Source organism: Nelumbo lutea, chromosome 3 (assembly GCF_056320005.1).
Source record: "Nelumbo lutea isolate HS-2025 chromosome 3, American lotus-T2T, whole genome shotgun sequence".
NCBI lineage: Eukaryota > Viridiplantae > Streptophyta > Magnoliopsida > Proteales > Nelumbonaceae > Nelumbo > Nelumbo lutea.
Window position 1 is genome coordinate 94974304 of NC_142686.1, and position 17781 is coordinate 94992084.

Here is a 17781-nt window from a genome sequence, read left to right on the forward strand (position 1 = left end):
AAGTTCTTTAGTGAGATAAGCTCTCCAAGTAAGTAGAAGAAATTTGCAAGGAAGGAGAACAACCATTGAGAGCAGATCCGATGGTGGCATAGCAAGGTCAGAGCCCCTCGTTCACTACCGTCATTTGGTCGTTGTCCCACCACCACTTGGTTCATTCCTGTATCGCCAACATAGTTGGGGCAGCGGCCCATAGTTCCACCAACCCACTGTTAAAGTCACATGTCTCCCAATCGTGGAATTACCATTAATCACACCGATAGTGGTCTTCTCCACTGTTAATGACTGATGTTAACGCTCCGGCTTTCCACTATCAGTCTAGATCACGGGAATGGTAGGTGGAATTGGTCATTGATCCAGAGTAACGACATGATAGGGGTGTGTTTGAATGTGGAGAGCTTCGACTTGGGAATGATGGAGAATCAGATGGGGCGAAAGAGCAACAACGACAGCAAGATGATGGTGATGGGGCTTCGTGATCCCTGTGAAGGTTTCTGATCTCATTCTCCTCCACCCCACCACTTCATCGCCCACGCCTCCTCACCTACTTCGACCTCCTCCCCAACATCCAACATCAGCCTCGTTGTATGTGTCCATCCCCTCCCATCTTTGATCCTCTCTCTCTCCAATATGTGAATTCAAATTAGCAACTACTGAGTTCCCAACCAAAATCACAATTTGAGTTTGTGATGAGATTGAAAAGAACCCTATTTTTGTCCCCTAATTTTCGTCATTTTACACTACTTTAGCACTTAAATGCACTCATTACTCTTGTATTTCGATTCAAGGCAATAAAGAAGGCAATGGGAAGGAAACAGGCCAATTCGGGTGATTTTGCACAGTTTTGGAGATAGTCAGTGATCTGGGCCTAACTCACAATTCCGGACTCCGAATTGGGCAATTCAAGAAGCATTAGAAAGAAGAAAAAAGGCCCACAACTTTTGTGTTTTGGGTTTTGACTAATTCGGTCCACATCGAGTACGAAACCGGGCCCGAAGTCAGAGCAAGTTCGTAGCCAGGCCCATTTAACAACTGAAGCTCAACTCGCAGAAGAACCTGGAAGCAGCCCAAGTAGCAAAGAAGCCCAACTCGGATGCAAGAGTCTAGAGTCCTAATTCGAATGTAATCTCCCAAGAGGGAAAGAGTCTTATTAGATCTAAATTTTTAATGTAATCTTATAAGGATAAGAAGGTTGGGGATTAGATAAAAGATAGGATATGATTAGTTCAAAGAATATCAAGACTCCCTAAAGAGAAGATGATCTCCTAGAAGGAGTTGGAAAATAAACCTCTCATTTGGCTATATAAAGAGGGGGGCGAACCAGCTCTAGCATCACTCATTCCAAGGTCCAAGAGATCATCAAGAGGCCAAGAAGCTCAAGGAAGCAATTCGGCTATGGAGAAGAAAGGCATGGAGATTGCGCAGATCATGAGTAGCTAAGCTTCTTTTTCTGGTTCAAGGGGGAGGTTCGATTGTGTCATTGTGAAGTTATGTAGTTACTTTATTTTATAGCTTTCTAATTCAAGTATTCATTGATTCTTGTGAATATTTTTATTGGATGTTGATGTTAATTAGCTTGACAAACTGAATTAATGTTGATTTTCCTATCACTATCCATGATTTCGGTGATCCGTAATTGTCACGAATAATGGTACAAGTAGCAATTAGGTTGATATCTTTTTGGGTCAATTGTTCGTGACAGTCTTTGACCAATGTTTTATCATGGTTCAACCTAAAGGAATTGATGGAACAAAATTCAATAATTGCAGCTATCTCAATTACTGTTATTTTGGTTTAACTGTTTTCACAAATCTTAATGCTATCATTGTTTAACATGGAACGCTATCGTACCCAGTTGAGTGGTGATAAGTGTTGATCGAATGCTGGGTTTGGTAAACTGAATTAAGAAAACACAAGGTTTATTATGGCTATCCTAATAAATCTAAGGTTAAATGCTTGAATTGCAAGAATGATGAAGTGTACCTAGGATCGATGGCCAATCGATTCAACCTGAACCCTTGAACCAGAATTCGGTAAAACTGATTTTCTATTGTTTCCTTAGTTTGTTATTCTTTTAATTTTAGTTATTAAATTTTTCCACATAATTGCTTTATCCATTCGGCTAAGAGATTACTGAATTACCCCCTGTGGGATTCGACCTAATACCACTTTTACTGCAAATATTTTATTGTGGGACTAGTACTAATTTTGAAGGCTTTGACAAACCCATCAGTTTGTCAAAGAGAAAGAAGCTTTAGTCGATGGAGCCAGCCCCAACTACTTTGGGGCTACCACTTAGTCATTGGTGCTAGAGTTGCCGCTGCACCTGCTGCGATTAGGGCAAAAAAAGAAAGTTGAAGAGAGGAAAAGGGAAAGTGAAGAGATGAGAGATTGAGGGTAGTATTGGATTAAAAAAAAATATAAGTCACATGGTGTCATGTGTGTACGGATTTTGACAAAACATTAAGGATGCTGGTGGTAGGGGTAGAGTTAGTCAATTGTTAGAAAACTTAGGGGTACTCTAAGAAAATAGTTAAACATTAAGGGTACAATTTGTCAATTAGCTAAACAGTAGGGATAGTTTAAGAAATTGCCCTTAATTTTATGGTTAATTACTTATATATACCCTATCATTCTAGGAAACTAATAAACCATGTAGTTCAAAAATTACTTACATATGCCTTCTAAGCAAACCCCACATAACATAAATAGACCCTCCATTAATGAAACATATAGGTCCATTTATAGCTCACACCACATGACTTAGATTTTTTTGCAATACCAATTTTTCCCATTTAACAAAAACTCTAGATTAATTGATCATAGTTTTTTTTTTTTTTGAATTGCAAAGCCATTGTGCATCTTTTCGAACCCTAACGTGTTTAAAACTTACATAGGTGAAAGTGTTCGCATGGAGCCTGTAAGACAGGTGCTTAAAGTTCTATTCCCCTCTAACCCACATGGGGATTTCAACTAAGAACATTATAAGTTGTTTTCTCATTAACTTCTATTGATTTTTATTTTTTGGGTTTTTATGTCATTTTTGGAATTTGAATTCATACTAGTTGGGATTTGTGTCATGCATGGGTTTTACAACATTTCCAATTAAACGATGCTCATCCAAGTCTAGTTCAACCATTTTTTTTTTGGGTAATGTCTAGTTTATTTAATCACAATTCAAGTTACACTTTAGTGAGAGTGGCTAATTTTCTATGCTCTAGCTAAATCTGTATTATTTCTTTGTATCTTTATGCTAAATTTTATATTAATTGTTAAAATCTTGTGGTTTGGAATTACTTTTATACTGTTTTTAGGTAAAAATATTTTTTGGTTTATAATTATCTCTGAATAAATTAAGTTGGTTAAGGGTCACTTTAGTGAGAGTGTCTAGTTAACGCATTACATCAACATTTTCTATTTAAAATGCTAACAAAAGGAAAATATCTACACCTTTTTTTTCAAAACAATATGGGAGGTTTTCATCAAAGTCAAAATAAATATAGGGTAGGTTCCTAGGATTGCTAGAAATCCAAGGAGGTTTTTATAAATTTCTGTATTTTTAAATAGAATTTAACTTGATTTTAAATTAATTAAACTATATTTAAGGTTAATAAATTTTATTTTTCAGTGGAATTTAAGTTCATTAGTAAAAATCAAATATAAAACTAATAATTGTTAGACAATTTTGTATTAGTTTATATTAAATTTAAATGGATATTAGTTATAATTTATCTTATTATATTTTATTAAATTATTTGTTTTATTATAATAATAACAATATTTGTATCAATAATAACAATTAATAATTATTTTTATCTTATTTAAGTAATGTAATAAATTACTTCTACTATAGTTAATTAATTTTTATTATTTCAAATGGAATATAAATGGATCATAATTTTTATGATGTTTTATTCAACGTTTTCTACTTGTTATTGACTTAGACAATTAAACCATTAGAACTATCACTCAACCCTATTTCTAATTTTGAGTTTCATAAAACCTACTATTTTGTCAAAAACATTGACTTGGTTAAAACCCATTCAACCTAGGCATTTGAACCATTAAACCTTTTCATCTAGTCATTGAGTCATAGGTTACAATATATATGTATTGAAAATTGCATGATTGGGTTGATCTTTTTCTTTTTTTTTTGGTAACTTTTCACGATCTTTGCAAACCCATTATAAAAAAAAAAGAAACTCATTTTATGGTCTCAAATTTCAATTTCTAGTTGTTTTATTTATAAAAAATTAAAAAACTAAAATAAAAAGTACAAATTGAACCTAAAATAATACATACAAGATGCAATTATATTATATCATATTATACATTTTTTTATAAGCCCCAAAAATTTACTCCCGGTGGCGGGGGGGCACCGTAAATTTTATTAATAATCTAAAAAAAAGCCATGGAGGGGGACATAAAAACCTTACCCCCCAAGAAAAGCTATACATGAGATCGGCTCATAGATAAACAACAGAAAACCGTCCGAATACCTCAAAAAAAGAAACAAACTCAGTGAATATGAAGGTAGGGAAGACCCGAAATGTCTTCCCTTATATGGCTTTTAATGTGTGAAGGGCATTCATGGAAGGAGTGAAATACATTGTTCAACTTAAGTTCACAAGCCATTTTAACCAAAGAGTACTCTGCCACCTAGTTACCTTCCCTATAAATATGGTGAATAATGAAACCAATTGGGATAGTGTGAATTGCATGTAAGCAATACCAAATCGACCAAGGGGGAAGAAACACCATTCAAACTGCCAACCAAAATTTGGGAATCCATGAAAACTAGCAAGTCCATACAGCCAAGATCACCTGCAACAAGCACGCCATCAAGAAATGCCCGACATTCAGCTACCATATTAGTGGTCACACCATAGAAATTAGAGAAACAGAACTGGACCGCATTTTGGGGATCACAAATCCAACCACCACCCTCGGAAGCACTAGGGTTACCACGACTCACCATCAATCTGAAGGATCCAAGAGTGCAGTCGTGGTTGTACAGGAAAAACAATATTAACTCTTTTGAGACGAACCAAAAATAACTGTAATCCCAAGTTGTCCATTTGAACTCCTTGTAACCAAATACAAATATTCCAAAATTATTTACTGAAACAAAGCTCTTGGGCCCAATTCAAAATGGTGCTGATAACGTGAGAAGAGGAGCAGTGCTAGCCTTCCAAAGTTCTCCAACACCGTTCCCACCAAATCTCCCAAACAATTAAACAATAGATAATAGAAATACACCAGCCCTAGTGGTTATTGTGAGCAAGACCAATCTGAATCCATCTGAACATTCGCTGGAATATCGTCTCAATTTAAAAAATTTGAATACCCAAGTGGGAGCTAAAGGCATTCCACACTTTCCTCACGAGAACTCCTTCAATAAATAAGTGCTGAATTGAATCGCTGCCAGGAGATATACAACACACACAACGAGACACCATAGGAATCTCTAGAGATTGGATATTAACATCAATTGGGAATTCACCTCTAGTTATTCTTAAATCACCAAAACTAACATTAAGTGGGAGATGAGCAACCCAAATGTAACCCCAACATCTGTCCTCCTATCCCCTAGATTGAACAATATCCCAAGATTTTTTAGCTGCAAAGACTCCATTAGTCGAACTCTTCCAAATCACTTTATCTTCATTATTGGAAAGAGTAATACAGGAGATGATTTCAACCACCTTTTTCTTCTGAAATAAGATCCCGAAAGAGTGAAACATTCCAATCTCCATTCTTCAAAACAACATCCTTCACGGTTAAAGAGGTAGTGACTTCAACGTTACCTCTAGCAAAAGAGAGAGGGGACTATCTGAAAAGAGGGAGAGATCCATCGTATGGACGCCAAAAAATGCAGCAAAATAGGGTGGACGAATTTAAAAAATTTCTCTCCTTCCTTCCAACTGGGAATCATATTCCTTGATTTTAGAATACAATATTCAAGGATCTAATCGAACCAAAACTGAACCAGATCTAAACCAAAGAGAAAGGAAATGGTTATACCTGATAGAGAGAGTCGGTATTTCTCAACGTCGGTGTTCACGCCCAAAGAATACTCCGAAGATCTGTTCCCACTAAAAATGACACAGTGATGCTGGAGCAAAACCAACAGTGTTCGTCCTACAAACCAAATTCTTCACAAGAATTCGATGGAAGCAAAGAGCACCATACACAATCAGCTCTTCAGCAAAGATTGATATCAAAAACACCTTCTTGATCTTTCCCTCTCAGAGAGATCGAACTAGGCAATGAATGGCGGCGGCGACTGGAGGAGAACTTTGAGATCCTATCTCAAATCACAGGAGAATTTTTCTGCTCCAAAAACCCTTGGTTCGAATTCTGGTAATTCAATATTAGGGTTTCTCCTCTTTCTTAGTGATTAAGAAACCTCCTAATCCTATTAGGAGTTATCCCAATCCGAATATGTATTTGGATAGGGAATTATCTTAATCCTATCTGCAGATTAGGTTAGCCCACTCCCGATCTTATCAGGAGGTTACCAAATTCAAATCTTTATTTGAATTTAGTCTCCAAGAGTGATAGGGTCAAGACCCAATCCTTTGGCTTGCCCTAATCTCAACTCCGTTCCTTTAGGTGGATAATTAAATCAGCCAATTCGAAATGGGATTTAGGCCCAATAAGTATTAAGTGCTCAACAGGCTTCCAAACTGCTGCCCAGTTGGGCTTTTTTGTATGGCGTGGGACCCAAGCATTGATCTACACATCAGCCATATGGGTTCGGCCCAACCTTTGTTACAAGGCCTAGCCGAATTCACTAGAGAGCCCAGTGAACCCCCTAAGCCCATCACATGGACTCTATGGGCCCAACACTTACACTAAGTGGTCTTTGGGCAAAGCCATCTTATAAAAACACAGGGATTGTGGGCAGATGCAAGATTAGCCCATCAGGTGTAACCCTAAATGGCCTTACACTCAACCTCTTAGCCCATAATGATCAAACATTGCCCGACAAGAGAGGACCTCTCCCTTGGCTACAAGGAACAAATTTGCACTCTCTGCTCACACGGATCCCGGGATTTAAAACCATTTGCAAACATTTTGAAACCACACATATCTAAATATCTTATAATAATTTTTGCAAAACAAAATTCCAATGATTGAAATCAACTGCCGGTTTAGTTTACATCAGAGAGAGTGCATCCCTGATCATTACCTTTGTCCGACAAAGGGGTTGATTCTGTCACTATGATCACCCACTCAGATGAATTCTCAGACTGTCCCAATATACCCATGTTTTGACCCCCGCTAAGGATCTCACTGATTGGCATATCAAAGGCAGCCTAATCCAACACCTAGTGCAGTATCATAATTGAGTCTAGGGGTCAGGTGTAACTTTCCAGTTTTGCCCATCAATCTCCAAGGTCCATGGCAATATTGAAAATCTGATCCAGTTCAAAAATTCAAGTAATCCTACACTGCATGTGCCTTGGGTCTCACCCTGGCGGCTAAGACAGGCCGCCCCAACATTTAGCAACACACCAGTATCAGCTGTGAACATTCTAAACTAACGCAAGTCTCATTAAGTATCCAATTTAAGGGTCTTACATATAAACATACCACACAACATGAATCAAGCATGCACTTTCTTCATTTACACTAAATGTCAAAAGTACATCAAAACTTATTTCAACCACTTTTTTCTTCTAAAATAAGATCCCTAAAGAGGGAAACATTCCAATCTCCATTCTCCAAAACAACATCCTCCACGTTAAAGAGGTAGTGACTTCAACGTTACCTCTAGCAAAAAAGAGAGGGGACTATCACCCAAATAAGTATCAAGCCATAAAGAAATGTCTTTATTACCCACTAACCTCATAGAGCTTCTAACACAATATCAATAAAACTCAAGTTCCTTTTCCAAGTTTTAGAGAGAAAATTAGTTCCATTTAAGAGAGCCAGGTGAGAGCTAAGGAGACATTTCTTATGAAATAAATGAGCGCATAAAGAGCTCCCATAGACAACATCCCACAAAGATCTTATACGAAGAACCACATCAACATCAATAACTCTCCAAATATTCAACCCCGTTCACTAAAAGTTTTACAAATTGTATTCCACGCCATCCAATGGTGTTTTGAATTGCCATCATTGTCAGACTAAATAAAATATGAAATAATTTTTTTGATCCTCTTGATACCTTACAAGGAGTGACCACTACTAAAAGAGTGAAGAGGAATTCCAGAGAGAACACTTTGGATGAGAGTAATTTTTCCTCCAAAGGAGAGAAACTTCCCTTTCCAACCTACAACTTTACTCAAAACGTTTTTTAGAACCCCATCAAACAATCAAACCTTTCTCCCAGCCTCTAAAACAATCTTTACATGGTCCTCATTGCAGGTTTCATTATGGTTACCTTTGTGTTATCATGATCCTCATTGCAATCTTTGTGATGACGGTTTAAATGTACTTACACCCACACAACCAAACCTTTCTCCCAGCCTCTAGAACAACCTTTGCATTCAAAATTAACCAGCTAAGATGTTTCCAATCAATCAAGCCAATCGCCTAAATTTGGAATATTCATTTTAGGCAAATTTGTAAGGCATCCCACTTATTTTATTGATTGATTGAGACAATTTCTCACACGGCTGTCATGCTAGCCCTTTTTCACATTTAATCTTCTTCCAAAAACATTTTAAATATCAACCATTAATCTCACCAAACTCAAATCTCAATTATCCATTCCCTTCTAGAATTCTCTCCAAAACTCTATAAATAACCCCATCACCTTTCACCTAAAGAGAAATTATAGCTTAGGGAACTTTAACACCTATTAGCCTAGATAATACCCATTCCCTTCACGTCTAAGAAACTCCAGTTCTCCATCTCCCATGTCCTTAGCCTCAAAGAACACATATCCAACATCCATAGAGTCTATCCATGTCCATTGAAGCCCAAAGAACATTCCTACACAACAAGAAAAAAACCGCCTAAGCCGTTGGTCCTTGACATTGCCGCTATATTGAGAACTTAGGTAGTTTTTTTAAAGAGACCACTGCCTAGAACCAAAAATTAAAATTGGGCAGCAATCTTTGGGATTTGGCATGACCACTTTTCATATTAAACCAGATTTGAGCCAATTTAAAATCAATTAATCAACAAGGGAAGCAACAAGTTGCAAAAATTCTCAAAATCCTTCATGGGTTTTGTTATTCTATTCAACAATATAACTGATTGACAAGGGAAAGATAGATACTAGCGTTGGATATGCACTTTCAAGAAGGGATTCTGACCAATGTGTATGCAATTCAGTTATGAACCTACGATTTCAAACATATTTGAATATGTTTTTTCAACCCATCTTTGACCCAGTCGGTTGAACCATTCAAACCCTCACCTGATCAAGATTCTAGGTCCAATTCGAGTAAACCTGGAGAAATGCAAAAAAACCATTGGCTTTGACAAAAATTGTCTGACCCGGATGGTTGGACCATTGACCTGATTGACTTGGTGGCCGAGTTGTGGATGGCATACTAACTGTGTATTCAAATTAACTTTGGGAGGCCATAGATTTGCACTCTGATGTCTAATTGAGGTGTTTTTTTTTGGGTAAATTTTTGAGATTTATGCATCCCAAGATGACACAAGTGCCTTGCCCCCCAATTTTCGTGAAAAAACCCATTTTTGACCTAAAATCACAATTTTTACTATTTTTATAAATAAAAAAACATAAATTAAAACATATATCACATCTAAAACATAACTATACATTATTTATTGATAAAATATGCATTTGTACACACACACACACACACACACATGGTGATGTGGCACTATCTAAACCATTTGACCCGGCATACATATACATATACACATACATATACAAATATATACATACACATGGTGATGTGGCGCTATCTAAACCATTTGAACCGGCTGATTGAACCAGTGACCCATGACAAAGAGGCAAAAAGATTCGGCCTTCAGGTTGGTTTTTAAAACATTGGTTCAAAGTTTGAACATTTCTTGTTCTTTTTTGCTTTATTGTTATTATTCTGATTAACTTTTCAAGAAAAACCCTAAAATATGTGACAGACTTACTTAGCTTATTGGCCTTGTTATTAGTTTCTTTAGGTTAGGGCTTTGTTTCTTTGATGTTACCCGTTTATGGGGTTTTTTTTCCCCTTTATATGGATGTATTCATCATTATTTATAACTCTAATAATGTTGTTACAATTTACAATACACTAATGCTTATTTGCAGCTCCTTTTCACTCCTTAGACTTCCTAAGCCTTAGAAAACCCCGTACCATACCTCTTTAGGCTTTCCATCCTAGATTTAAAGTCTAATAACCCCTTAGGTCAAGCCTACATTGAAGAAGAAAACTTTGAAGCACTCTTAAAGCATTGAATAGTGCAACATAAATTCTCAAAATGAAACAACATTCTTAAGTCATTTGGGTCACTCACTTCATATCTTTGGCCTCTTAAAATGATCTTGTATTCAATAAGTTCTTTAAGGCACAAGAGGTGATCAACGGGGTGCATTCGAGGAAGTTACTTAGGTTGAAATCATTGGTTCAAAATTCATACATTCAAGGGGTGTTGAATGTATGGTTGAAGGAATGATGTTTATCTTTGGTAGGAATCATTTTTGTGGTATGACTATATTGAGTTTACCAATCAACATACGTATCATTTAGTTCATCATTTTAAAATTCAAACATCTTTTCAGTAGTCAGGTAGGATTGGCCAAACAACTGAAGACAAATACTATTGTTAAATATTCTTAATTAAGTGCTTTCTTTTACCTTGAAGGACTATTCTTAGTCTTTTTACATCATTCATTTAGTTTATCAAAAAAAAACCATACGACCCTTCATTCTAAAATTAGCTTTTTCTTTTTTCCAATAATCCATGCATTAAAGTCATTGAAAGCATTACATGTTTGGGAAATGTTTTGTATCATTTTAGAACGTTAAATTAGAGAAAAAATGTTGTAATCTATTATTTTTTTTGAATCAAAATTTAGGCTTTTATTAGCTGGTCAAGCATTTTACAACAATCCTCTATAAACAGGCCCATCTAGTTTTTGAGATGTATTAGTCCAACCTATAGCCTCCATTAACTTGGTACTTTTATATCTAGTTGCATAAGTTTGTTAGTTTTTTGTGCATGAATAGAGTAGACCATTTTAATCATGTAGTTTTTTATTTAATTTGTTGGTTGTTCAGTAGTTAATTAATTAGATTGTTGTCTCTTACCGTAGTTTAGTTCATCACTTGTTAACTAGTTTGTATAGTTATATCTCTTCTTGTTGTAGTTCAGATCATCACTAAGTTAGTCCATTAATTCTATTGCTTTTTCTTTATAGGTTTGTTTTATTTAGTTTGTCAATTCTCTTTGCATTAAATGCTAGACAATCATCTAATTATTTGTCTCAAATGTTATATTGTCTTAATGATATATTCTTGTTCATTTATGTTCATCTTATGTTTCTGCTATTCATTTTATCATGTTTAGTGAGTGTGTGTTAATTTTAGCAAAAACTTCAAGCCCAAAGTTTTTAATATCATCCTTGAAACATTAGTGAAGTAAGGGTTGGTTTAATCGAGCATGTGTGGGGTGCCTAAACACCTTTCCACACCATACCTTAGTCCCTAGACCCTAATAATTAATCTCATCCTCATTGAGTCACGAGTCACCAAGAAAAAAAATTATTTGTCTTGAAAAATCTCAGATTTCTCTAAATTCCCAATACCCCTAAATTTAGGTGGGACTCCATCACCCATCGCCCCTCCAGTTTGGATAGCCACTATGTTTGTTTGCAAGCAATTGAGTGTTAGTGTTACACTACTATCGGTGGAGCTGTTGATTATGAATGTGGCTACTTCAAATGGTCAGGGGGTTCAAGTGATGTGATTGGCCATTTTTAGGGGAGAAAGGTGACTAGACTTTGATCCTAACGTGGGATACTCCAGGAGTAAAGGTCGGAACACATTGTGGACCTTGGGTTTTTTATGTACCACCCTTATGTCTCCATTGGAAAGAATGGGGGTTGTGATAGAAGGGAAGGAAAAGGTAAAATCAAAGAAGGTTATTAGAATCAGTGATGACGAGGTCGTCATAGTGGGTGTAGTGGATGTCTTTCCTTCAAAGGCATGAAATAAACGAGCTACAATAATTCTGTCATATATAGGATATAATTCACAATCATTAACATTCCATCTAAACTAATGTTTTCATACAATGCTCCCATTTTGAAGCACACCAACAATCCTTCCAGGACCTTACCTTTTTCCCCATTCCCTACATCAAAATTCCTTAAAACCTTTACTAAACAAGTTATACACTAGTTCTATTCACTTCCAAATGAAACAACCATAAGTTTGAAAAGCAGCTCCAGGCCCCCAACCCGTATTTCTTACACCATGCTTAAATTGAATTATCCTCCTCCATTGTTCATCCTACTGTTCACAAAACCTTACAGAACAAGTATCACTATGAGCTTCCTAAGGTTAATTGAAATTTGATTTAGAACTTTGTAGTATCCAAAACTTTCAACTATTAAATTCCGTAATCTCTCCCCACAACATTCCAAACAAAAACATACCTATTGACTATATTAGTTAGAGCTTTGCATATATATAACTGATTTATTTTTAATTTAGGATGGATGAATGCAAACCTCTTTAGCTTAAAACAACTCAATCAGTTCAGTGATTTAATATTAACCTGAGGTAGTAAGAAGAAAAGACTACTACTTTTTAGGCATAGCAGACCAAGCCTCCTGTTTGATAATCTGCCAAGTTAACATATATAATTTCACTATAATTTAATTTTTAGGCATGACTCAACCATAAACCATGTCAAATTTTAATTAAGCTAAAACAAACATTGGTGGGCTCAGTTAAGTGCAAGCTGGCAAGAAAATCCAAGGTTTGTCACCTTTAGGCTGTTTTTCATTTGAAAGAAAAGGTAGGGAAAGGAAGGGGAAAGGTTGGGAAACTAGTTTAGGTAGGTGTAGACAAGCTTATCTAGGCTAGCATTACAATAGATCTGGTTTTGTACAATTCAAAATTTACCTTGCTTAATAGTTCAATCGGGGGATGATGGTGAAGCCTCTTAGTAGTTGAAAAGATTTAGTATCCCACCGCATCAGATTTGTTTTTAGAAAGTGAGGATGTAGCAGCAGAAGAATTCTGCATTGGCCTTTCTAATGTCTTTAAATGAAACTCCTAAGAAGGAATGTGAAAACAATTCAATAGATTAGTTATTCTCAAACCAACTGTATCCTTGACACAACAGTATGATATTGAAAATGTCAACTAGAGAAGCAATGAAAATAAATGTTAATTATGAATCTTAATTACTTTAAACTCTGGAAATCATGGTGTTCAAGGGCATCAAATTCTTGTGATCCATAATCACTAACCTTTTTGTTCAAGGGACGTGCTTCAAGTGTATGTCCCATTGACTTTACGTTTTAATTTCCCTATATATTATATTGCTTTTGGGACTAAAATGCATGTTTCAAGCATTTGTTAGAAAAAAAATTATGCTTCTAGGTCAAAGCAATAAATAAAAGGTAGGGAAATCAGTTCAGGTAGGTGCAAACAGGCTTAGCTAGCCTAGCATTAGAGGCCCTGGCAAGCCTATTAGTGTTGGAACCAAGACTTTCTATGTGAATCAAATAAGCTTTTATCTATGAGTTTTTAGGCCGTGTGAACAAGCTACCCCCAAATTCCTGCCTTGCATGCATTTGTTTGTATTTGGACTTGCCTCAAGGGGCCTTTCAAAGGCCGAAGACCACTTTCCTATGATCATGAATGCAAAATGTTTAACATCGACTACCAAATTGCTTAAAGCAATTATATTATGTTACTTCACAATAATCATATAATATATGTGATAATTATTACTTATATTTAACAAGTTTTATGAAGCAAGTATGGAATTCAATTAATAAGTGCAGGGTTTGAGGACCACCTATAATAACAAAAGCCGTAGATACCAAAATTTAGAAATAGACAATTATATAGATAAAAAAATAAGGCATTAAGTTGCTACAAATTAACCATTACTTTATTTAATTACTAAGGATCCTAACTTGGTGAAAAACCAATCAATGTTCAATAATAACATAAAAATAATCTTTACAATATTGATAGTATAAAGGTTTATTATCCCACCTTATTAGATTTATTTTTAGAAAAATTATCAAACTATTCAATTCTAACACATGCTCCCACTATAAAGTTCCAACCCATGAAAGAGTCCATGGAACACTGTTTCAACATAATAAGACTAAGATGCCAGAAAACATAAGGCAAGACTTTGAAGTTCTAGACATTTCTTTGTTGTTTTTTGCATACTTTTTAAGGCCATTATTAAAATATGAAAAGATATTATAACTTTATGACCCTTCCAGTATATATAATCTATAAGAAAGCTTTGGACAACATGCTTACATGCACAGAAAAGATAGCCCAAGCATTGCAAAGAAGCCATTAAAATTGATATCAAAACAAATAGAAAGATAAGCAAATTGCAATTGTGTAGGGCGTTTAAATTAATAACATCTTGATTTAATTATTTAGAGCTTCATGTTAATAGCAATAAGGTTTTAGCCTTTATTTTCCAAGTCCAACATAGGCCCTTTTTATAGGTAACTAAAAACTTTAATAACTATAATAAATTATATGTAGATGTGTATTTACATAAAAAATAAACTTTGAACTCCAAATTGTATATAATAGTCCTTCCCATACACCTTCTCCCCTATAAGCTGGCATTGCTGAGTTCAAGTACTACCCTGCCTTAGCTAAACAAGGAGTTCATAGGAGTATGCGCTACACATACATTGGGAGTTCAAGTACTACGCTGCCTTAGCTAAACAAGTACTACCCTAATTAGGAATTCTAGAACTTTAAATTGTCATGGATTAAATGTTCTAAACATATCAAATTATTTTGGACAAGGGGAAAAAGGGAATCTTAAAGTAAAAACAAAGAAAGAAAAAAAATCACGAATTGCTCAATACTAAGCAACATAAATGTTTTCCAAGGCTGTATTGCCTATCATTCTTTAGTCTAGATACCTGTAGCAACCCCTGCCAGTAATATGATGCAAGTGACTAAAGCATTGCATCAAGTTGATTTGCATGACTACTGATTTGTTGTAGACTTGACAAAGCGTCTGGTGTGAATTATCTTCTAAACACAAAAGGTTCATACTAAACAGATTGCAAGAAACATTGAACTCATCCTTATTTCTAACCTTGAAACAAATAGTAAGATGGTAAAGGATGAAGGTGATTGTCATTATACTTTTCATTTTTCTCCCAAAAGAGTAATGACCCTGTCATTTTTAAGAATAGTCAAAATGGTAGTGAGATGGGGATTTTCTGTTAATTGGGAAGTTTCAAGATGATTGTTAGTTCACTTCTCATGCTTAAGGTGAAACTAGGCATGTTTAAACAAGGAGGATGATCATGAATTATAAACAGAAAAAAATAACACCTTTTGGGTACTAGGGAGTTCAAAAGAGTGATCATAGATGCAATCCTAAGAGAATGGATGATAGTTGTAAGTTGTTCCATTAGAAGAGAGCTAGTTGCGTAGGAATGGAAACCACCAGAAGAAGGCAAATTGAAATTAAATTTTGATGAGTAAAACCTAGATACCTAGGGCAATTATAGATTGATAATACTTCTAGATATCATATAGGCATAACTCTATCAAGCCATAGTGAACCAGTTGGTGTGGTTAATTCATTAAAGGGTTGATCATGGTGCTACCTTGGTAAGGGGATGGAAGGAGTGATTGGCACATGGTGATTGTGATATTGTGATAACAGTAGTTTGCAATTGCATCAGGGGTTGGGCCTTGACCTTTCAAATGGTGAAAGAGTACTTCATTCTAGTGAATAATCTAAGTTGCTCATTTAGATGGATTTCTAGGGTAATAATTGATAGGGCTGATGCTTTAGCCACAAATGTGCACACAAGAAATCTGGTTTGTGGAGAGAATGATTTAGGTAGACTTGTAAAAATAATGATATTAACTTTCTCAATGTGATGGCTTTAAGATTCTTATAGTCCTGTTTGTTTTTCCTCAATTAGTAACTCAAAATTTATTGGTTTGAAATGAATGAATATATGAATTACAAGGTCAAATTTGGACCAATTGGTTCTTTTTTCATAGGCAAGCTCAAGCTATCTTTTCTTTCCTTGTCTTTTTACTTTTTGATCAATAACTAAAATAATCTATAAAGAAATATATATATATATATATATATATATATATAGACACACACACAAGGCTACAAGAGAATATTATACAGTCCACTGTTAGGCTAGCTCTTCAAGCCTAACCCCTTCAATAATCCTCTTTTACAATTGAGCACAAAATAATTGCTCCTTAGCCCTAGCTATCTATGACCCAACTTGCCATTTTTAAAATGCATCCATTGTCCAATCTCTTTACCCAATTCTACCACAACATCATGGTTTCTAAACACTCTATCAATACCAAACCATATTATTGTCTGAGATTATCTAACGGGTAACTATCATTGAGCCATCAAAGTTTAGTTTCACTTGTAGGTTATTGGGATATTCACAAAATTTGATATATTATTTTTTTATTGTGTTTTTATTTTGCTTACTAATATTTCCAAAATTACTTTAATGGATTCTAATGTACCAAGTAATTAAAACAATAAATTTTACATTAAAGAAAAAAAAAGTTAATGAAGATATGCAAAAGGAGAAAATGCAATAAATAGTGAGAGAATTAATGCACCAATGATAGATATCATAGGAGGGGGACACTCATGCCCCAACTCTCTTAGTCTTTTGCAGTTGCCGTAGATGGCCCTTACTTCACCAATGTTTCAAGGATGGTTTTAAAAATTTTGGGCCTGAACTTTTTGCTAAAATTAACACACACTCACTAAACATGATAAAATGAATAAGGGAAACATTAGTTAAATGAAAATAAACAAGAGTGTATCATAAAGACAAGATAACATTTGAGACAAATAATTAGATGATTGTCTAGCATTTAATTCAAAGAGAATTGACAAACTAAATAAAACAAAACTGAAAAAAAGCAATAAATTAATGGACAATCATAGTGATGAGCTGAATTACAAGAAGATATATAACTATACAAACTAGTTAACAAGTGATGAGATAAACTACAATAAGAAGAGATAACAATCTAATTAACTACTAAACAACCAACAAGTTAAATAAAAAAAACTATATGATTAAAATGAGCAACTCTATTCATGCACAAAAAACTAAAAACAAACTTATGCAATTAGATATAAAAGAACCAAGTTAATGGAGGCTATAGGTTGGACTAATACATCTAAAAAACCAAGATGGGCCTGTTTATGGAGGATTGTTGTAAGATGCTAGACTAGCTAATGACAACCTAGCTTTCGATTCAACAAAAAAAAATGGATTACAACATTTTTTCTTTAATTCAATGTTCTAAAATGATACAAAACATTTCCCAAACATGTAATGCTTTCAATGACTAGGTTGAAATCATTGGTTCAAAATTCAAGAGTTGTTGAACTTATGGTTGAAGGAATGAGGTTTATCTTTAGTAGGAATCATTTTTTAGGTATGACTATGTAGAATTTACCGATCAACATATCTGTCATTTAGCTCATCATTTTAAAATTCAAACATCTTTTTAGTAGTCAGGCAGGATTGGCCTAGCAACAGAAGACAAATACTACTGTTAAATATTCTTAATTAAGTGCTTACTTTTACTTTGCATGAGT